Source organism: Lonchura striata, chromosome 8 (assembly GCF_050655825.1).
Source record: "Lonchura striata isolate lonStrDom1 chromosome 8, ASM5065582v1, whole genome shotgun sequence".
Classification (NCBI taxonomy): Eukaryota; Metazoa; Chordata; class Aves; order Passeriformes; family Estrildidae; genus Lonchura; species Lonchura striata.
In genome coordinates, this window is record NC_140710.1 from 13,425,870 (window position 1) to 13,448,798 (window position 22,929).

Here is a 22,929-nt window from a genome sequence, read left to right on the forward strand (position 1 = left end):
GGCTGTGGTTTCTAGGGCAGGGTTTCTTATCTATACCAGAAAGCTGGATGATGATTTAAAGAAGCCAAGTAGCTCACATAGCCACACATCCCTCCATTGGCTCAATCAAGATCAAAGTCAGGGTGCTCTTACACCTTTTTTCTCCCTTTTAACCACATGGCCTCCCTCACTGCTGGCAATATGCATCTGAGTTACATTGGCTGGGAAACTGCAGCAGCCAAAAAGGAAACAGTCACACCTCCATAGCCTTGGGACTCAGGGCAGGTCAGGACAGGGTTAGCAGCTGGTTACAGGTAATGCATCTTTTCACTGGGAAAGGTCAATTTAATGTGAGATCCCTATCAAAAATGCTAACTCAGTGCCTTGAAACTTTTAGAGCCCCTCAAGAAGGGTTTCAGTAGCTACATCCTGCATCTTTAACATTTTAGAGTTTGGAAACTGGTTTCCTGGAGTTTTAGGCAAGACATCAGGTATCTTGGCTGCAGTATATTTTTAGAACTTGAGTTGATATGGGAATTCTGAGTTGTGCTTTCCTTATGTTGTGTATTGTTAAATTATACACTTTGAGGTGCTCTTATGATTAGTATCGTTTACTCTCAAATTCTTGTGAATGTTATTTTTAAGCACTTCAGATATTTTCTTTTTAATGATGCATAATGATAACTGTGATTATTAAAAAATACATCCCTGTGCAAACTTAGTGATGTCTTAAGAATCCTGGAGTTCTTCAGAAAAAATTATAAGACTATAAATTAAAATAACATCTAGGCTAATAGTGAGTCAGTGTAAAAACTAGCCTTTTAGTTTGCTGATCAAAAGCTAGTGTTTTCATAGTGTGATGTCAAGAGGAAAATAATTCCATTGATACAGCAATTTTAGAGCACAGAGGGCAGAAACACACAATTTTTTGTAAACCTTTGGAACAGCTAGCAAAAGGAAAAAATAATAGACATTTTGATATAGTCAGTGCTAAGATCATGTGCTAGCAGTACCGTGAATGTTAATTACAGAATCTTGAAGTCTTTTCACTATTATATAAAGAATCAATTCAATGACCTGAGATCAGATGAAATATGAAAAGGCTTCTTAGTCTGCCTTTGTACCTTGATGGAGGCACTTTCAATCAGCGGAAACCAGTACACTGATTTACTTATTAAGAAGTTATTGAAAAGAGAACTCCACTGGGAACCAGCTACTGAACAAACTAATCTGGTGCCTTTCCAGGAGAGATGACCATCTAATGTCTGAAATTCACAAGACAAAAGGAAATTTTTCCTGATGTATAGATACATACTGATGCTGAATGATTGTTAAAAAGGATCACAAAATTCACCAGAAGCTTTGCTTGCTGAGAGAATGGGTTATGTCAGTTTAGGAGAAGGAAGGGGGATTTAGGGGAAACCACACTGTGATTTTTATGGGTATCAACTGAAATACGCAATATTACAAGAAACAATCTAGAAGAATAAAAATTCCTCCAAACTTCAGAAAATCAATAAAGCATTGACACTATCAGTGAGTTTACCCTAATATGATGTTTACACAGTATAATCTCAGACTTGACAGTGATTACACTACTTTAGGTAGATGTTTTGTAACAGAATTTTATGTAAACTTGAGTTACAAGAGCCCTTCCAAGAATCTTAATTTACCTTTACAGCAATTTTTGTCTATTGGCTTATTATTTGGAAAAGTCCAAATTAAGTTTAGATAATAATAAAGTCATAGAAATTGTATATAACTGATGGATTTGTTCCGTTCAGCTCCCATATCCATGCAGTGCTTTCTTGCTGAGCTTCCATATTCAACCAGTTTGACTGTGTGTACTTGAGAAGACCTCAATATGTCACTTTGATATTAATTTTAGAATACAGTTTAGGTTTCCTCTTATCTCCTATCTCACTCACCATCCTCAGCAATTTACCTAAGAAAACAGAACCAGGGAGGGAGACAGTGCTGGCAAGCACAGCATCAAGGTTCAGGTGTACCTGACTTGATGGCTGAGCATCATTTTACCTCTCTGTGGTGCCATTTCTATGACATTTCTGTTATCCAGCCTCATCAGTACCATGCCTTGTGACCTACATGTGGAGTACACTATGAAAGGCAGATACTAATTGTCCTGAAGGATATCTCTTCTCAGATATTAGATATTTGCACAAAAAAATAGTTTTAAAGTAATTTTAAAATGTTTTCAATCTCCTTTTTCTTGCCTTGATGTCCAGGTGCCTGTTTTTAGTTTTGCTTATTATGATTATAAAGAAGTTAAGAAGCTAAACCAAAATGGAGCATTCATCAGCCTTTTTTGTACCTTTTTAATCAAAGCACTTCACTTTTTTCTTTATCTTTTGAGGCAGTTGGTGAATGTAAAGCAAAAAGAGAGAATGCAGAATACAAAACAGTAAATAAGTTAATGATAGGAAAATTTGAGAGGCTTACTAAGGTGAGTATGGAATGAAGTTTTTGGACATAGTAAGATGTCAAAAAATTTAGAAATAGCATTTTTTCCTTTTTTTCATATGTATGAATGATAAGGAGGAAATACAAACCTCAGGTCTAACCTGTTGAAAGCTCAAAGTATGCAAAGGACCAGCAGTAGAAATTATGTCCAATAAAAAAGATGAAAGAGATGTGATAAAAGAAAATACTAAACTCAAAAGAATTATATACATTTATGTTTAGAAAAGAGCAAAACAAAAACAAAAAGACAGATTAGGAAAAATTCCTAATTGCTAAAACTGAGTAAATTTTGAAGGGTTAAGTATTTTTATTTATGTTTTCTGATATAAGCTGAGTAGTTCAAAAGGAGCAAGAATATCTTAGGAGCAAGAACTTTTCATTATTTCTTTTTGTGAAAAAAAAGTTTGTTAGTTTTTGTTGGGTTTTTTTTGCTTTCTGATTTAGTATTTCTCAGTCCTTTTGCTTGTGTAGACTCAGAACAAATGCTTGCCATTTCTCTGCCTTGAACATCTACATAGCTACATTGTAATAGATTTTTATGATATATAGGGTTAATGAATGCTATATAATGAATGTAGGTATAGAATTTTGAGAGCATACATTTGAGAGGATATTGACTTTCCATTTGAGGTGGAAAGTCATTCTGTAATTAGATGAGGGCTATACTTATTTTTGAATGGAAACCTACTGCTAGGTAGCATTTTCTAAACAAATTATTGCATGACAAGCTACTGAGGTTCTGTCATCAGGACAATGTTTACCAAGAGCTCCCCAGAATCATCCTTGATTACTGGTATTCAAGGGGAGGTTTACAGCACCATTTCTGGTCTGTGGGCTTTGCTGTGGACCTGGTGGATGAAGCAAATGGACACTGCTTAAGTATGATTTTTAAATGTTTTTAAAGGATGTTCACATGAATTTAACAAAATCAAAGGCACTGCTATTTCTATATTAGACAAACCAGATCTCAAACTCCATTTCATATACAAATCTTTTCAGCTTTCCATAATGCCCATAGGCCCACTGCTTCTGCAATATATATTCGTCTGTATTGATAGTTTTATTATCAAGAGGGGCTGTTTGATTCAGGTTTCACAAGGAGGGTAGGACTTTAATTTGGGTAGATTTTTCATAATGAAAGGTTCCATATTATAAGAGGTTATTGTATAACTAAAGCCTGATATGTAGACATAAATCACTGTGTTATATCAGTGTTTACTGTGAGGCTGGTGAGGCAGGGGAACAGCATGCCCAGTAAACTTGTGGATGTCCCATCCCTGAAAGGCCAGACTGGATGGAGCTCTGATCTACCTGATCTAGTGGAAGGTGTCCACACCCATGCCAGGGGGTTGCAACTAAAGAGTCTTTAAGGTCCCTTCCAACCCTAACCATCCTGTGAGTCTATGATTCCATGAGTGTGTGGTATGTATAGGTGCAGTGGGTAAAATTTGACTGCACACATTTGAATAGAAAAGTAGCACTGCATCATGAGTTAAGTAACAGCTTAGGATAGGGACAGTTGTGACTGCCAACACCCAACCATAATTTTCTTAACTTCAAGGAAAATCCTGGAGAAATTTATATGGCTTTTAAGAACAAAGATTTCAGTAAGCCTTTGTTAAAGTTAACCCAAGGTAACTGAGCTGTGTGAGTTTCTGTCCTGCAGTGACAGATCGTGTCACACAACCCTGTGAAAGTGAGAGCAGCCTCCCAGGGTTGCTGCAGCCTTGCCTGGGTCAGGCAGCTGGCAGAAGGGCAGCGATGGCCTCGCAGCACTGTGTCCTGCACAGTTCACTTTGGAATGAATCAGGTGCTACCTGGGTCCAGATGCAGCCTCTGTGGCTCTTTACTGTGTCTGTGAAAGAAATTGTAAGTGCTCATCTGCAAGAAATGCAGAAAGAGCAAATATATACTATCTGTATACTGGATGGGAAAACTGTAAGAATTTTTGGCTGAAATTACATTTTTTCTAAAAAAATTAATTTTCTTTTTAGTTAGCATGCATATTTAGATTATTACCAAATGCTGCATCTGTAACATAAAAAATACAACCCAGGTGAATAGTACAAAGTATCCAGTTCTTTGAGGGTCATCCTTGTGGTTGCTTGGTTATTGTGTGTAAGTTTGTTTTGCACTATTATTTGATTAAGGCAGGACTTAGAGTGATCTGGCTGCCTTCTCAGCACTGAAGAGCTTATACACCTTGCAACTGCCTCTAATGTATTCCATTATTTGTGAGTTTGTTACTATGACATCTGGTTCTTTGCCAGGAATTTTGGGTGGCATTGCTGTACACTTCATTCTCAAAGTGCCAAGTGATATGGTCATGAAAAATGCTTCCTCTTTGCCCGTTAAAAAAATCCCAGTCATATCAGAGTTGTTAAAATTTATGCTAAGTCTATTCAGTGAAACATAAATAGTCATCACTTGGAGAACTTGCTGTGCAAGGCATGATCCTGCAATATGCTAGGTCCTTCTGAGATATTCTCAGCACCCTCAATTTCAGTGAGTTGCCTGATGCTCAGCACCTTGTCAGATCTGGCCTCTGAGAAGGAGCATGAAAAGACCCAAAGCAAACTGGCAAATATTCAGCTGTTTGTTGTACAAATCTTTTTTTCTCTCAAAAGTAGCAATTCAAACAAAGGATTAATTTAGAAAGGAAAAAATAATTAAAATCAAAAGAGGAGAAACTAGGATGTGTGAAAAAGAATGTTAACAGTATTTGAAGAGGCAAAGAAATTAGAGAGATAGAAAACCTAATTTTTATTTAAATAATATTGGGAAGGTTGTAGATGTTGTTTAGTATTGTCCTTGAATATTTTGCAAGTGCACAACCACTTCATGAGATGCCAATTGCTAAAATACAGAGTTGTGATTTAAAGTGACAATGTCACCTTGGTTTTAGTCCAAGTGATGGATTTTGCTATGAAATGGGTTTGAAATGGGTATACCAAACCTAACATGGAAAGTTGTTTTGTATTTGAGTTAATTTCAATTAAAATTAGTTCTGTTATAAGTATCACTCCAATAACTTGTTAGGAAAATTTTATCTCTTTTAATGTGAACTCAAATCGGCCTTTCAAGACACCAAGTACTCAGGAAGAGAGCTGATGCATCCAGATAGCCAAGACAGGCAGCAAAATTCCCAAACTGTACAGAGTAGCTCTGGATACTTCTTTTCTTTTTAACTATATGGATAAAAGAAAATTGACAAAAAGCCTTTTAAAAATAGAGGAAGCGTATTCTTAATTGCTTGCACCTGGTTTATGTGAAAAGCTAATATAGAATCCTGTAATATTGACTGACATAACTTTCTTTTCATTTTTTATTATGATAAACTATAAAAATGGCAAGATGGTAGAGTAGGAAGCTTTTAAATTGCAGATTGTGTAGTAAATCAACCTAATTTATGTCCTGTGTTTATTGGTAAATTCTCTGGGTTCATTAAAGCCCTGGAACTGCATTCGTATAACAGAATATGGCTTCTTTTCCTGGATTTTGAGTCCATTTTCAAACTGAACAGACCTTTTTGAACGTGTTAAAGTAGTAGCCTCATTTAACAGGGAGAGTTCATAAAACTTTGAAAATGTTTTAAATAATTAAAAGGGACACTGTTGATTTGAATTTTTTTCAAAATGACCAATTAAAATTTTTTTTAAAAAAATATGGAAGGCTTTTTTCTAATTCCTAGAAAATATCTAGAATTATTTTTTTTTCTGTGAATGTTTGGAAGTATCATTCAGAAGGCCAGATAATGTTGCGATCATAGCCATCATTATTAATCATGAATACTTTCATATTCCCTCCTTACATCCTTTCCTCTTACAGGAACTCAGCCCAGTGCATTCAGCCGGCCTGACTCCTGTGAATCATTTCAGAATTGTTTTAAACTTGGAAATCTGACTGCCACAGCACTGTTCTGTGCACTGTGGTTATTTTCATTCTTTGCTGCCAGTTGTTGGGAGAGGATTTGTAGGGCTGAGCTTTCCAGCAGACCCCTGCCTGCAGAGCCCACCCTGCCAAGCCGCCTTTCAGCCGTGGGGCTGTGACAGACAAGCTCTGCCAGATGCCGTTGCCATGATTTCAGATATTCATGCTCACAGCTGTCCATCTTACAGTTCTGCTGGAAATTCCTGTCAGCCTACAGGGAGGAGAGAGAGGAGCATGTGTCTGTACTTGAGCCACCCACATTCACACTGCCTGCTAATTTAAACTGCCAGTGAAAAGCCTTTGCCCTGGTCTTTGGGATTGGAGATGGAATTGCAATCTTCCAGTGGAGGGCAGGGTGCAAGGCTGGCAAGTGGCAACATCCAAAAGTGTGGCAGCTCAGTGCTTCAGTGTATGTGAGCAAGAGCACAGGCTACCTGCACACACAGGAAAAAATGGAGCAAAACCAGGTCAGCTACACTGCATGATGAGTTTTTAGATGAGAAAGCAGCATTTGAGTTCCCAGTGTCTTTTTAATGGCTTGGTGAAATATATTTTGTTTTTGCAGTAAAATTGCTAAATTGTGAATATTTTATCCAAGTAATTAAAGTAAATTTTTTACTCTTACACATTAGGCATAGAATATTTAAATATAAGTGAAAGAGGGAACCGTAGATATGATAATATCTGACAGTGTGTTTCAAATTACAAGCAAAGCATGTGCATACATATATGAATACAGCTGTGGTTTCTCTTCAGCATTAGGTAATGTTCTTTTAATGAAATAAAGGAGTGAAAGCTCCTGCTATTCTCTTCAAAGGAAGGGCATTTATATATTTTATATAGCACTCTTTATACTGCTGTGTTATGGTATGTAATATATTGGAACTTCTCAGCCTGTGATAGACCCCCAAAGGATAGACATGTAGGTCTAAGAGATGAAAAAAAAATCAAAGACATGATCTCTTGACAGAATTATATAACCTTCTCACACTGTCTCTGAACCTCATTGAATCCTGGAGGTGACAGAAAGTTGGCAGGCAAAGCAGAAGCAGCTGCTGGTGATGGCATGGCTGAGATCTGTGAATCTATTCTGGGTGATCAATGGTTCAACAGCCCGAGCCATCGATCACCACCCTGACCCCAGCTCCTGAGATGTCCAGCAGGTTGCTGGGGAGGCTTTAAGAAGGGAGTGGAAAATGGAAAGCAGGACATAAACAGCAAAGGGAGGAGAAAGACAGAGGCACAAACTCTCCTCATTAAAACTGTTCAGGACGTTGTAAAACTCAATCCTATGTGCATAGTACTTGATCACATGGAAGTTGTACTTTAAGGTGCATACCTGAATAAATGCTGAGAAATTCTGTTCTCTACATAGTCTGGAAAGCCTGCCTTCCATGGAATTTCAATAAATGCCAGAGGTCTAGTTTCTCTATGCACCTTTGGCTGTCTCACCTATATATGCACATGAACATGAACCTTAGTTTTTACACCCTTTTCTTTAAAATGTTCTTTAAAATATTGCATGTAATAAATAAAATACCAACATGCAGTATATGCCAAATTTTGCCAAAGAAAGCAACACTACAGAAGGGGTACAAGTGAGTTTTACTAAATGCATTTTACTCATACTCAAAAATACTTTAACAATTGAATTGTTTCACAAAAATAACTATTTTAGTGTAGTTGCATAATGAAAAATTACTTTGTTAGAATGGCAGAATAGATTTCCACATGCTTTAAGTCTCATAGAGTTTATCTAATTTTCTCAGTTCCTTAATAAAAATATATTTTACAACCTTTAACTGCAAAACTTCAAAAACTCAAATAGTCTGCAAAGGACCAGGCTGGGTTCCTTCTCTCATGCATCTTGTTATTACGAAAGATGCTCCCAGTTAAACATTAGCACTTTTTCTGCTACCATTCAGTGGGATAATGTGGTTTTATTATAGTACAGAATTGAAATGCACTGCGATTGCATAGATTTCATTGTTGATATAGTAAGTAATGCCAAAAGATAATTCAGTTCACTCCATCATAAATTGGAATAAAACCACTTTTTCCACTAAAGTAATCATCCATGAATGTGGATATACACAAGGGGCCTGATCCAGAAGTTAAAGTCTCTCCCAATAACTAGAAATCTGGATTTAGTCCAAAGAGCAGATCTGTTGAGCAAAACTGGTACATTTTACATCGGTGCTTTTAAGGATGGAAGTGCCCTATAAAGGCAGAAGTCTTTGAATCTATTGTTTAATTAAAGGTTAGATTTGTTTCACAGAGCTCTAATCTGAAGGAAAAATAGTTTCATATATACAAATTGTTTTGTTTCATATAGAAAAACTATATCAGTCTCAGCTACTTGCATTTAATATTCATGAAGTGGTGAAAGTGCTGACCAAGCCACTTTCTGTCCAGCCACCAGTCATGGCTAACGCAAGAGGTACCAATTGACAGGAACTTAGCAAAAATGACACAAACGGCTGGAAATGAGAATCCAGGGAACTACAGGTCTGTCAGTCTGACCTCGATGTTGGGAAAGGTCATGGAGCAGATCATGTTTAGCTCCATCAGACAGCAGGTCAGGACAATCAGAGGACCAGGTCCAACCAACATGGGATTATGAGAGGCAGGTCCTGCTTGACCAACCTGATTGCCTTCTGTCACAGGGTAACCTGCTTAGTGGAGAGAAAGGCCATGAATATTTTCTGCCTAGACTTTACTAAATCCTTTGACAGCTTCCCACAATGTTTTCCTGAATAAGCTGCCTTCCCATGGCGTGGATGGATGCACTCTCCCACTGGATTAAAAACTGGTTGGATGGCTGGGCATAGAGAGTGGTGATGAACAGAGTTACACCCATTTCATGGCTGGTCACTAGTGGCATTCCCTAGGGCTCAGTGTTGGGGACAGTTCTGTTTAATGTCTTTACTGATGATCTGAACTAGAGGATTGAGGGCACCCTCAGGCAGTTGGCAGACACCACCATATTGTGTGGGAGTGTGAAGCTGCTGGAGGGCAGGAAGGCTCTGCAGAGGGATCTGGATGGGCTGCATCAATGGGCTGAGGCCAACGGTGTGAGCTGCACCAAGGCTGAGTGCTGGGTCCTGTGTTTGGGTCACAACAACCCCATGCACACAACAGCCTTGGGACAGAGTCTGGAAAGATGCCCAGAGCAGAAGGACCTGGGGACACTGGTTGAGAGCAGCTGAACGTAAACATGAACCAGCTGTGCCCAGGTGGCCAAGAAGGCCAATGGTCTCTCCTGGCCTGTATCAGCAGTGGTGTGGCCAGCAGGACCCGGGCAGTGCTTGCCTCCCTGTGCTCAGAACTGGTGGGGCCACACCTGAGTGCTGGGTCCAGTTCTGGGGCCCTCGGTTCAGGAAAGGCATTGAGAGACTGCAGCTAGTCCAGGGAAGGGCAATGGAGCTAGAAGTTTTATGAGAAGTGGCTGAGGGAGATGGGGGTGTTCAGCCTGGACAAAAGGAGTCTCAGGGGTGACCTGACCATGCTACAACTACCTGAAACATGGTTGTACATGTGTGTGTCAGTGTCTTCTGACAAGTACCAAGCAATAGGAGAAGAGGAAATGGCCTCAAATTTCACCAGGGAGGTTTAGACTGGATATATTTCTTCACTGAAAGGGTGGTCAGGCAGTGGAACAGGATTCCCAGGGAAGTGGCTGAGTCACCATCTCTGGAGGTAGTTAAAAAAGCATGTAGATGTGGTACTTAGGAACATGGTTTACTGGTGAACTTGGCAGCACGAGGTGAATGGTTTGACTCAATGATCTTGAGGGTCTTTTGCAGTGTAAACATTGTATGATTCTATAATACCAATTAGATTATAAAACTTCACTTGGAGTCAAAATGCTCAAAGCAGAAAAGAAGATTAATTTATATTTTCACTCTGAGAGAGCCACATTCTATTTGTTGTGTTATTCTTATGCGTGCGTTAATACTTTTTTTTTTTCATTTTCACATATTTTCTTTCATTATGTAGCAGTTGGACTATAAATATAGCTGTTATTAAAATACAGTTTCCAAGTACAAAGAATCAGAGTAAGACATGCTTTCTTTTGTCCTGGTGGAAATTGGGACCACTTTCAGTGGTACCATTGGGATTACAGTATTGTAAAAATGAGACAGAATTACATTCTTAATCTTCCTTCCTACCATGGCTTAATATCCTTGTCTCCATGTTCAAATGCTCTTTAATTTTTGATCACTTCTAAGTCAACAAAGATGCACTGTTGTGGTGATAACTGTTGGATAACACTGTCATGAAAATAGCTGAATTAACTGATTGGAGTACAGTTCCTTATTTCATTATGTGACTCTGATATTGCGTCATGTCATTTCTGTTTCTCAGTGCATAACACATAATAATTTACACAGCAAATTCTTTCACTGTGAGATACATTGTTTTAAGGTCTCAATGAAGGGAAGTAGTAAACCTAACAAATACACTCACAAAGATAAAGAATTAATAATTTTGATCACCTTTACCTCTAATGAGTGCATCCATTTGCACCTGCATAAAATATGATTTTTAAATCCAAATTTAGTATGCATTTAACACATGCTACTACCACTATAGTTGTTTATGATTCTGTTTTTGATCTCAGTGTGCAGACCTTTGGCCATGTCAGTTCTGCACATCTCAGGTATCCTTTTTAGAGTTTCATTGCATCTGCCAGTCCAAACAAACCCTTCTTTTGCCCTTAGCTTTAGAAGTACTCTATCCGGACAGATTTTTTTTGCAAAAGTTCTCAAAGCTGGTCACATATAGTCTACTGATTTGAGATGTTATGAGATGTGCTTGTCAGCAAACCTTCCTGCTATGACATTTCTGACCTGGATAGATATCTCTCTTACTCTTTCTGGGCTCTTCTGTTATGTATTCCCTCCATCCTTCTGCGTTCAGTTCTGTAGCTTAATGAGTTTTACAGAAATTCTCTTAATTTTTATCTTATAGGCAGAAAAAATATTCGTGTCATTTTGCTTGAAATTCACAACACCTGTATGTTATTTTTTTTTTTAATTGCATTTCCTGCAGCAGAAATGGGAGCACAGTCAGTTGGCTCAGAGGAATTCCAAGACACCCACAGCTGGATAAATTCCTGCTGTTCACTTCTGTCTTGCCTATAGGCATTTTTTAACAGTTTTCAGTTCATGTGCACTTTTACCTCTTGTTTAATTTTAATTTGTCTTACAACATAATAATACCTTTAGGGAGTATTAGTGCTACAGTAAGAGCATACATAAATTCTGTATATACATGTACACATTGTGTGTGTGTGCATAACATACACAAAAACTGGGCAGTGCCTCCCCTGTAGTAGTTCCACTCTCTACCTTGGTTAAACTTAAAAAAAATAATGTGGTCACTTGCATAAACATTGATTAGGCTTTACAGAAAGGGTGTTTAAACTTGAGTAGACTGGAAACTAAGTGACTAGAGAAGTGAGCAGAAAATGCTGTGAGCAATATACCAAGCAAGGAGTCTTTACTCTTTACCCCAGGGAGAGGAAGGAGAATTTGTTGAGCATCTGGAAGTGGGAATTAAAAAAATAAAAGTCTTCAGAGTTTTACTCAGCTTTTGAATTTTTCTGTCATCCTACCCTGTGTCTCTGGCACACAAATTCCTTCCTCTTTGGCACCCAGTGAGAAATGGACCTGCAGCAGCTACAGGTGCCACACTCCACATTCTCTTCTTGAAAACAAGATTTTCAGGCTGCAAAGAGCCAGGGTCAAGAAAAACAGGGACTTCTCATAAGAAAATGTTTTATTTGGTTGACCAGGAAGGTACTCTGTGATGCATACCTGGATCACAGCGGCTCTTAGAGAAGTGGGAGGGACAACTGCTGGGCAGTGGGAGGATGCCAGGAGCTGTGCTTGTGCTGGAGGGAAACAGGAGAGTTTTTAAGCTACAAAGAATGTAGTTTATTATACTCAGAATGAGGGAAGGGGTGGGGTTAGGTTAAAACAGACTGAAGAAAAATCTACTTAAGAGAAGGAATCAAAGGTGGGAAGGAAACAAACTATTATTGAAAAGTAGAGGCAACTCATAGCAAAAATTCATAAACTGCTGATAAGAAACCTAGGGAGAACTGTCTACAGAACTGTGTGATGATCCTTAGTTTAGAGATTACATTGTATTGAACTCTACTGTACCCTGTGAAAATCTCATCCTCACCCAAAACTCATGTGAAAATGTTTTACTTTTGATTATTTCACATAAACACCAACAGGTAAAGGGCTTAATAAAGTTTAAAGTATTTTAGGAAGTCTGCTTTTTGTATAGATAACTTATTCCTAATATTTGTTGGGTACAGCTTTCATACAGTCCTAGAAAACAGTCAAAAGGATAGGGAAATATGTTCCAAAACTGGAATTCTTACACATTTATAGCAAAATCACAAAAAAATGACTTTTAATGATGTGACACAGTTCCATGAGGGTTTTTGCAATATCTTTGTCCTATTTCTAGCTAGAACAGGGTTAATTTTTTACAGTAGCCAGGAGAGGCATGGCCAGGACAAGGAAGTTATTCCATACCCCCCTCCCCACCCCATCATTGCCAGGGATTTGGAGAAAGGAATCCCTTTTCCAGAAGGATGGGAAGGGCTTGCAGGGTGGTGTGGCTGCAGGTCAGGTCACAAGCTCCTCAGTGAGCATATTTGCACGTGAATCACTCTCTTTTTTGTACACTTTTGAAATTAATATTACTGCTACTGTTCATTTTCTCATCTCATTGCCATTTCCAGTAAATTGTTCTTAATACCTGATCTTTGCCTTTTGTGTCTCTATTTGGAGAGGAGAGGGAAGGCTCAGGTGGATTTAGTAGGAGTACCAAATTGGAGAGCACCATTTCTAAACCGTGACAATTTTTTACAATTTTTCCTGTTTATAAAGTATTCAAACTAGGAATTTATTGTTTGGCCTAGATTTTCAACTGTATGACATAGATAATTTCAGAAAAAGAAAAAAATTACTATTATTGTAAAGACTATGTAACAGATTCTCGGCTAGTGGAAATCAGCATAGATCTTCTGAAGTTACACAAGTCAAAAATCAAGTAGAAGTTATAATGCAAGCATATTCATAGATATCAAAATTTTTAGATTTAAAGTTTTGGGTTTTTAAAAACATTTTTTTCCAATCCAATTTCAAAAACTGAACTTCAAAAGATCTTTACATCCCCTATGACACAGGGTTGTTTGTTACATATTGTGTATAGTTATATATAAAGCTCAGATATACAAAGTTGCAAGGAGATACTTATTTTAAACTACTGAGAGCAGTCCTGTAAACTGAAATAGTTTTTATTTATAAGGTTAGACCTATTAATGTCAAAGACTATATACGTGCATCTCCAGAAGTGCTGCTGTGAAAAAGCCTTGTAGATTCTGTAACTTTTAGCTTTTTCATCAGAATACTGAAAAAATAACAACTTTACTGGTTGGTTGTGAGACAGTGCTGTCATATGACATAGGCCCACAAATGTTAGGCTTTGGAACCTGAGCTGGAAAAGTCTCTGCAAATCCATAATGAACATCCCATGTATCTTATCTTCCTTGCAATTTATGAGCAGATCCCTTGTCATGTATGGAAAGCACAGTGTGCACAGTTTTCCCTCTGTTTCCTAATAAATCAACACTTTATATTTTTTGGTATCTTGAGTTATGAAGCCTCTAGAAAATCTGTGGCTCATGTGGAGATAAAGTGTAGGAAGTGACTTTATGTTGTGTGGTCAGGGAGGTTGATCAGACTTTGTTACCATTGACAAGATGTGGAGTGGTTCTGACTCCATTATGCCTCTCTGGAACAAAGTGGTCTAAGGCAACTATGTACTTACCCAGGGTTTCCAAAATCTTTAAGACAGCATTATCTGAGACCTTATTTAAAAGTGAACTGTGATAGTTGATTACATGCAAACAGATGAACAGCTATGAAAAATACATGTAGAACAAGAAGCAGTATAGAACGTTTCCTTTAATGCAAAAAATAAAAACTGACTATCTAAAGACACTCTTCAGAATATATGAAATTACATTTTAATGCTTTATGCCTATCTTTCTTTCCCTCTTTCCTAAATGTTTGACTATAATCCAAACAAATTCAATCCTTCTAATGCATTTCTGTGTTTTTCACCATAGACACTAAGGCAGCATTAGGAACTTATCTCTGTTTGCCCTTTACCTTAATGGTGACATGTTAGCAAACCAGATGATATTCTGTGTCAGAAATATCAAGATTTCCCATAACCTGAATTTAGTAATCCCTATGTACTTTTAGCTTCCTGACTCCTTTTGCTGTCTGCATTTCAATAAGGAGTCCCTACTATCTGCTCATCACTTCTAATTACTTTTATTTTAGCCCATGTTCCTGGTTTCTGGGCCAAGAACTTTAAAGAACTATGATGTACTCTGACGAAGCATTTAATCAGGGCTGAGTAATCCAACAAAAAGCTTTTCAGGGCAGGGTGGAATATGGGAGGAACCATATTGTCTGCCCAATTATTATGTTTCCTTTTGTCAGCCCTGAAAGAGTTCCTGCAGGGACCAGGAGACCTGCCCTTTGCTTGATGAGAATTCCCGAGTCAGTGGAAGCCTTGGGAAAAGGGAATAGTGGCAGAAGACAACATAATATCTGTGAAGTAGGGAAGAAACAGTGATAGGGAAGCACACACACTTTTCAACTCCTAAAGCTTTTGTCGTAGGAGTGCAAAACTCTCTAGAAATATTCGTGGCTATGGGTGAGGGGCAGAGGAAACCTAACCATTAATTCCTAAGAGGTGTTATCAGATGCATCAGGGTTTGGCTGTAAATTTGACTACATTGCTGTGGTGCACAGAGAAATGAGTGAGGAAATATCTGATTAAAGTGTACATTGCTGCTCAGGCAACTGAATGTTGCCATAGCAATTGAGATGAAATGTGCAAAGAAGTGAGATAATTAAATCTAACCCCTTTAGTAGTTTTGATAGTCAATGCACTGCCAATAGGAAAAGTTATCTACAGTGTTAAAGATAAAACATACTCCTTGTGGAAGTTCTCCTTGCTGGTATTTTGTTGTTCTCTTTTGAAATACTTTGCTTCAGGTACCTAATTTGAATGTTCTCTTTACTAATCAAATACAGCTTTGACCTTGGTCAAAAGCCTAGGACTTTTGCTGACTTACTGTATTATGGGAAGCATGTACACAGAATATCCAGAAAGTTTAATCACCCTTCCTCTGCATGCAGTACAGTAAGGCCCAGGCTGGCACCTTAGAGCTTACAGTTCAATAATATCTAGAACGTGCTGCCCTCTTCAGGAGCCGTGATCAGAAATGGGAAGTTTTGTTGAATGCTCCAGAAACTGCACTGAGCAAACAGGAACTATAGGGCTGAATATTTTTTTCTTTTTGACATTTGCAATGCTAGTGCCAGAGGCACTGAAAGCAGTTATAACCGAAATAGACAAATCTGATTTTTCAGAAAGGAGATCAAAGACTTGTTAGCATTTCTTTAAATTTGAGAGCTGGGTGATCATACACTTAACCCGGGCAGTTACTTATTTCAGCCAGGGAAAACGAAATCCAGAAGCCTTGACTCACTTCTTCTAAACTATTAATTCTGCATTCTATATAGCAGCAAATAATCTGTTAATCAAAATTATTTGTGTCCAGAGAGTTCATACACTAGCCATCACACTAAACTAACTTACTTTCAGCTGCTCTGCTCATCTGAAACCATCTAAGTACTTAAACTATGACTTAGTAGAACATTAAAACATATACTTAACTCTAAGCACGAACATTGCTGCAATGCCTTCAGGAGGACACTCGTGTGAAAGTATTGAACAACTCATGTGTCAGCCTGGTGGATTGCATACCTGGCTGATAGGTGAGGACAGGCCCACAATTTTCAGTTTCTATCTTACAACACCATAAGTTACATTCTAGAATCTTAATAATTAAGCAGGTAAGAACTAGAGACAAAATATTTTGCAAATATAATTCCTTTTGAAGTCAATGAGAGCTTTTGTTCATTTATGAAGTAGTGACATTTTATTGGTATACATATAGTTCTGGAAAAAGAAAATCACAGCTTTGTGGCAAGGTGACTCAAAAGCTGTGTGGAGGAAAGGTAACTATTACTTTGCTGAAATGAATGGATTGTTTTAGTTAGAGTCCCAGACAGGCAGTTGATAAATGTGTACCTCACTCAAACTGCATGCTTGAAACTCAGAGGGCTGAGGAGCAGGGATCTCTGGGAAGCACACAGAAGCCAGTGCTTTGTGGGAACTTGGCTCCACTGAAACAGATGTCCAGAAGATTTGTTTTGAGCTTAATGAAATATTGTTTGTTTGGCTGAGAGGGATCCTGTTTTCCTGTGTTTTATAAAGGGAGCAAAAGAAATATCCCATGCTACATCTGAGCGAGGCACTTTGAAGGAGCTGTAGCCCCCAAAGAATGGAGCAAAAGCAGCTTTAAGCCCCCGCTGTAGATGCTGAGATCCAGGGCTGCCGCAGGCCAATGAATCCTCACGTGAAATAGAGCAGCCCTCAGGGATTGTTCTAATTTACACGAGCTTTAGCCAGCCTCCCTACTGCTTGTGCTGTGTGCAACCTAGATTAGGTCTGAATTTCTGCAGCACTGCACACCCTGGAAACTCCCTTTTTGCCCAAGGTAAACTCTTTGAAGAGAAATAACTTCTTTATTGTACTGTGGAATTCTTCTCCCTTACCTTTAAATACCTATAGTTCATCTAGTGGTACTTGTGGTCATGGTGAGAACCTGGAATTGATCTATCATTTATGTGAGTTTTTACCTTTCCTCTTTAAAGATAATAGTCCTAGTTAGATGTCAACCTTTTCTTTTTGTAAGTGGCTCGTGACTGCATTTCTTGGTACTAGTAACATTTTCTCAACATAATATTTAATTAAATTCCTTAATTCTCTCCCTTGCATGTTTACTTAAAGATTTAATTTTCTCAAACAGTGAAAACAGTTAAGAATAATAAGTGGGTTTTAAGTGTTCTTCCTTCTTTGGCACAAAACTGTTTTACCTCAGAAAACTATATGTGAAGCAAATTCTGTACCTAAGTCAGGCCATTTCTGGAGTAAATTTGTATTCTGCATGAGAAATGATCGCAGAATTTAGCCTATTATCCTGACAACATTTTATTCTGAAAGTGCACAATTGGTCCATGTAGCACATGAAATCACAGAGAAGCTCTGTGTAGGTACTGAGTGAAAGTGATCCCTCCCTCTCCACCCAGCCTTTAGTACAGGGAATGGTAGCAGTGATTCATTTCTTTATAAGAAAAATAGAATAGCCATGATGTCAGGTGTAAAACAGAATGAAAGGGATCATAGGGAGAAGGAAGTGAAGAGAGTTAACCAGGATCCATGCTTTCATTTTCACACCACGGTTAGAGCGTGGTGAGGTGTGGGGTGTACTCAGTACTCCCTCAGGACCCGTCTGACCACTGCACACTTAGAAATTGTGAGCAGTGTTATTCTAAATGTAAAGGCTGATTAATTGTTTTAATAGTAATGGAATGTTTTCAATAGTAATACAAATTTCTCAATGAATTACGAAGAAAGCCTTTAACGTGTCATTAATTATTGTCTCTTCTGATCATAACCATTTAAGCTCATGTTTTTTCCCACTCCATAGCAGAGTGACAGCAAGCTCATGGTTTTATTTTTAAAAATACAGTCCCAAATTGCATGCCAAGATCCTATGTCTGTGTTTTGTGAGCACTATGCCGACAAATTCCAGCTGGCACGCAGTTCTCAATACAGATATGCACAATAACTTGTGTTTTTTTTCTAATCCACTCCCTGCTAAGTACATGTAATACATATTTGGAACTGCGTTAAACTATTGATCTATAATTTGAACATGTATTTTCTTTTTTTTTTTTTCTTAATGCTGATGCACTGTTTGGCAGTTAGAATCCCTGCAGATTAGAATATAATAACTAATAACACTTCCTTTGCTTTCTAGGGTCTTTATGGCAGAATGATGAATTCCATCTTTTCCAGAATGGTAAGCAAAAAGCTTTTTCTGTTTCTGATAACACAGAACAGAAGGTAAATTCTTGTAAGAAAGGGTTGCCAAATTGCTTGAGAAATAACTGTACTGTACAATTTCATAATTATATGGCTTATACAGCTGAAAATATTTGAATATTCAAATCCTGTAAGCTACCTAGAAAAAATTTGCAGAACATTATGCCAATTACTCAAAAGAAAATATGTGAGGATTTAACATCCTTGTTAAAAATGTTGATGACCACAGAACGCCCAAATATTCATTTTTAAAAGCAACTATTCATAATGTATAAATTCTCTTAAACATATCTATCTCTCTTCTTTAGGCTGAAAAGGAGTGGCTTTTATAGTGTGTTACTATTTGAACTGTATAAAATTGATCTTTATGTTTCACTAGAGCTTTGCTGTATGTGTGAATTTAAAAATATGTAGCTTATAAACATACACATCACTTCTGCATGCTATCATGTTGTTTTAATTCAAGTAGTTGGTTTCATCTTTCATCTGAAAAAGGCAATATTTATTTTGCCCCTCGATCATAGCATCTTTACAATCAAATAAAAAAAAATTCCATTATGTTGTATGTGTAAAGGTCATCCTAAAATAACACTTCTGAACAAACTACTGAATCCTATGAGTACATTGCTAAGGAGAAATGTTTTCCAGCAGGTCTTGGGCATTCACTTTACAAAAAATACCCTTTCCCACTACATAAAAACGTAGTATGAAATCAACATAAAACCATTATGTGGAAGCTAAAGTGAAAAGAAATATTGCTTGAAAAAGATCTCACTAGAGAACAAGTTCTGGCTTAAAAAGTGCTTCTTAGTGTTACACTTGAAAGATCTTCCATCTTATCCAAAAAATAACTCAAAATGCTGTACAAAAAAGGAGATTATTCACAAAATCTAATGCATCAGAGTTTAAAACAATGATTCAAAATATGTGGGACTGATTTTTTGTTATATCTGATAGAAGCAGTATCAAAATGTGTTCAAGAAAACCAGCAGAAAAACACAAGTTTTATGATGACCTTTAAGAATTATTTCTGATCAATGTGGAGGGTTAGTTGTTCTTTGAAACTTTTTCTAGGAAAGTAAAACCTGCAGGTGAAGCTGTTTTGATGCTTGGTTTTGATCTGTAGTTCTACCCCTCTGATAAGAGCAACGAGGTGTGCTTTGGCCAGGTCTGTAATGCACTTTTACCTGCCTGCTCAGAGGGAGAGAATGGGCTATTTCAGAACTATCAAGCCTGCAGATCCTTCAGGGGCATATCTGTGATTAAAGAAAGGGAAAAGTCATGTTAAACTAGGGGTGGGGGAGACATAAAAAAGAAAAATAAAAGAACAGTCCAAACAGACATGAGAACTACATTTAACCTCTTTCATCCACAAACATAGAAATGTTCAAGAAGAACTCAAGAGTCATTTTTAATCTAAGAGATTAACTGTGTGACAGTTAAGTATGTTTGGGATTAAACCATCAAAGGGCCTGCCTCTTTTGTGTATATTTGCCTATTAGCAGTGGGCTCTTGGCACAAGGATTGTAGTTAGGTTGCAGCCACAGACAGACACTTGTACTGCATACACCCTTCTCTGCAATGTTCATTAGACAAAAATATTGTCAAAGGTAAGTGTTTACCAGCAGCTTTAGTTCTACTTAAAACCATTTTAGCCTGAGGCTGATTTTTGTGAAGAAGGCTTGGAGGAAGGGAAGAAGAAAGACACAGCATTTCATTTTTTCATGAAAATAAATGTATTCAGCCACTATCCTGATCTGAGGTAGTTTTTAACTCTAAATTTGCATGTTAAGTGAAATTTTAATTATTTTTATTTTAAATCAAATGTGTGATTTACACTCTAAGTGAAGCAGATAGGACAAAAGCTTGGACTTTAAGGGTTACTTCAACAGAGACAGTAATAGATTGTTTTGGGTAGAATTACTTTTTATACATACAACCATGTATACCTCAATTAATTTTCTCTACCCTGCTCAGGAGTCCAGAGTAATTCTGTTGATTATGGATTTCCTTTATGTAAATATTATTTCAAATATAAATATATTTTCAAGTTGAGTTTAAGGAATGGGTTTAAGGGTTCTGTTTAAGGAATGTGAACCTGAGCTTTGTCACATTACTTCCTTTCAACATGACAAGACTTTCTCTAATTTCAAAACCAAGATAAATTTCACAGGATAAAATAAATTGTTGAATATATAATTAATATCACTTCAAGAAAATACTCTTACATTCTCATTTCTAACTCTACCTCTGTTAATGTATAAAGATTAAATGCACATTACTATGAGCAGTCATAATATCTAGATTTTAATCTAAAAGTGAACTTTTTTTCTATATATGTTAATAAATTATCTATTACGTCAAATTATTCCTAAATATGTGCCATTTTATGGTAGCATTTCATTAAAGATACAAACATTTTGTCATATATTTTTTATTCCACAAGTTTTAATATATGGAAAGTCATGTCTGATTAACTGAGAACATAAGAGACCCACTAACACACACGGAAGACAGCTGCAGCTAAAAACTGAAGAAGATAAAAAAATAGTTCTCACTTTCTTCTCAATTAAAACTCTGCAATTATTCTTTGAGATTATAGATCTCTATTGGGATTCTGGTTATACAGAACTTTTTGGTTCATTTCACAGGAATAATATTCATCTTAATTAGCAAAAACAATTGATGGACTTTTCTCTTTTTTACAAGAGGGAGTTCACTTGGTGTACTGATTACGAGTAGTAGATTATCCTGATAAATTAAAAGTTCTTGTCTTTTGGAACAGCAGCTGAATATGCTAGCTGTCTTCAGCCTTGTAGCCTCTTTGTTAGACATCACCTTGTTGAGACAGAATGACTTACTTGGTAAGTGGTTGACCCGATTTTTTGTCTGGCACCCTAACATTGCTGGGCATTATGCCAAGATGGATTCTGTAGCTATTTATGACTACATTCAAGGTTCTACTATGCAAATCACAACTATTAGCCAAAAAAACAGAGCAGATTTGATTCTAAATATTTCCATAGCTCACAAGGTCAAAGCATTTGTTTTTACAGTTTTAAAATGTAGTTGTGTAAGTAATGATCAGTAATGTTTAAAGAGATTGTCCACTCTAACATTTTATTTAGACTGATTTAGACAGTACATAAACATTTTTCCTCATGTGCTACAAGATAGTTGTATGGAGCACAAGAAGAAGAACATGAGCTGAAGTGAAAAAAATGTGTCTCATTTTATCAGTCTGTGACCAGCTTAGCCACACCACATAGAGTTAGAGTAAAGGCAAGTAAAAGGAAGATGAGCTGTGACAAAACATCTTGGGAGAGTGCAGCCTTCCTCCACAGCCGCCCTGCTGCAGCTGCCGGCGGGAATGGCACAGAAGGGCAAGGACAAAGCCTGCTCTGCCCACAGTGTGGGCACACCCACCCTGCCTGCACCTCCTTGCTGGGCCTGAAATCAGGCCTGAATCCCACACGAGTCCCTAGGCAGGGTGTGTTCACATTTATTTTTGCCTGACATTTGCCAGACCTGAATTCATCCAGCATCTCTCTGGTGGGTTGTACTTGCAGGCAGGAACAGGGCACAGTGGCCCCATAGATCTGCTCTTGCATCACACACTGAAATGGTGGTGGTGGGTGCTGGACTTCACTTGGAGATTTCTGGGGTTTGGTGTCCTCCCCCCATTCTCATGACATTCAACCCCCACCAAGACTGAAAAGTAAAAGTTGTGTCATTTCAAAAGGTGGTAGTGGTACAGAAGTTCTTTGGGATAGGTTGGCCGTTTGGTCGGTGTGCTCTCCAGTGTCCATCCTGAGTTGAATCCTTTGGTAATCATTGCTATCATCCTGCAGAGAAGCTGTTGTTTTGTCTCAGTTCTACAAAGTAAACCTATTTACAAAACTAGCAATGGTATATGTTATGTGGTAAGAACTGTGTCTACAGAAAATTGAAATGTGATTTAAACACATATGAAAATGATTTCTCATAAGCAGAAATTGAAAATAGGTTAGGTGCACAAGTTGTTACAAGATGGATTTTAAAAAGACATATATCTGTACCATATCCTAACTTCCTGACAAGCCTAACAAAAGCATTAATAAACCTTACACATTAATAAACCTTACACATCAACAAACTTACCTATTAAAAATACTTAATTACAAAATAATAATTCCATTCATCCAACACCTAAAGATTCTTCAGCAATACAATGCAAACAGGCAATAGGTAATAAATAATATGGAATATAGAGGCAAGGGCATAATGATAATATAGGCTATATATAGTAGTCAATATAGTAAATTGAGATATTTCCTCTTAAAGAAAAGGGAAGCAGATTTAAAACCAAACAGAGTCTGTTTTCTAATAGGAGTTTTAACATACATTGGATTAGGTCCAAAGAAAGAATGTGAAGTGGGAGTACATGTGCCTTCATCAGACAAGCAACCTTCACATAACACCAAGGGTGGATAAAGG

General features: G+C 37.5%; 1 protein-coding gene across 3 annotated transcripts in view; it reads left to right on the forward strand.

The window, feature by feature from the left end:
* Window positions 1–22,929, forward strand: part of ADGRL2 (adhesion G protein-coupled receptor L2) — a 386,134-nt gene that overhangs the window by 193,369 nt on the left and 169,836 nt on the right. For all 3 annotated transcript variants that reach the window (XM_085586380.1, XM_085586371.1, XM_085586370.1), the window contains exon 3: window positions 18,389–18,430. The gene's annotated coding sequence lies outside the window, so the exon portion shown is untranslated. The remainder of the gene's footprint in view (window positions 1–18,388; window positions 18,431–22,929) is intronic.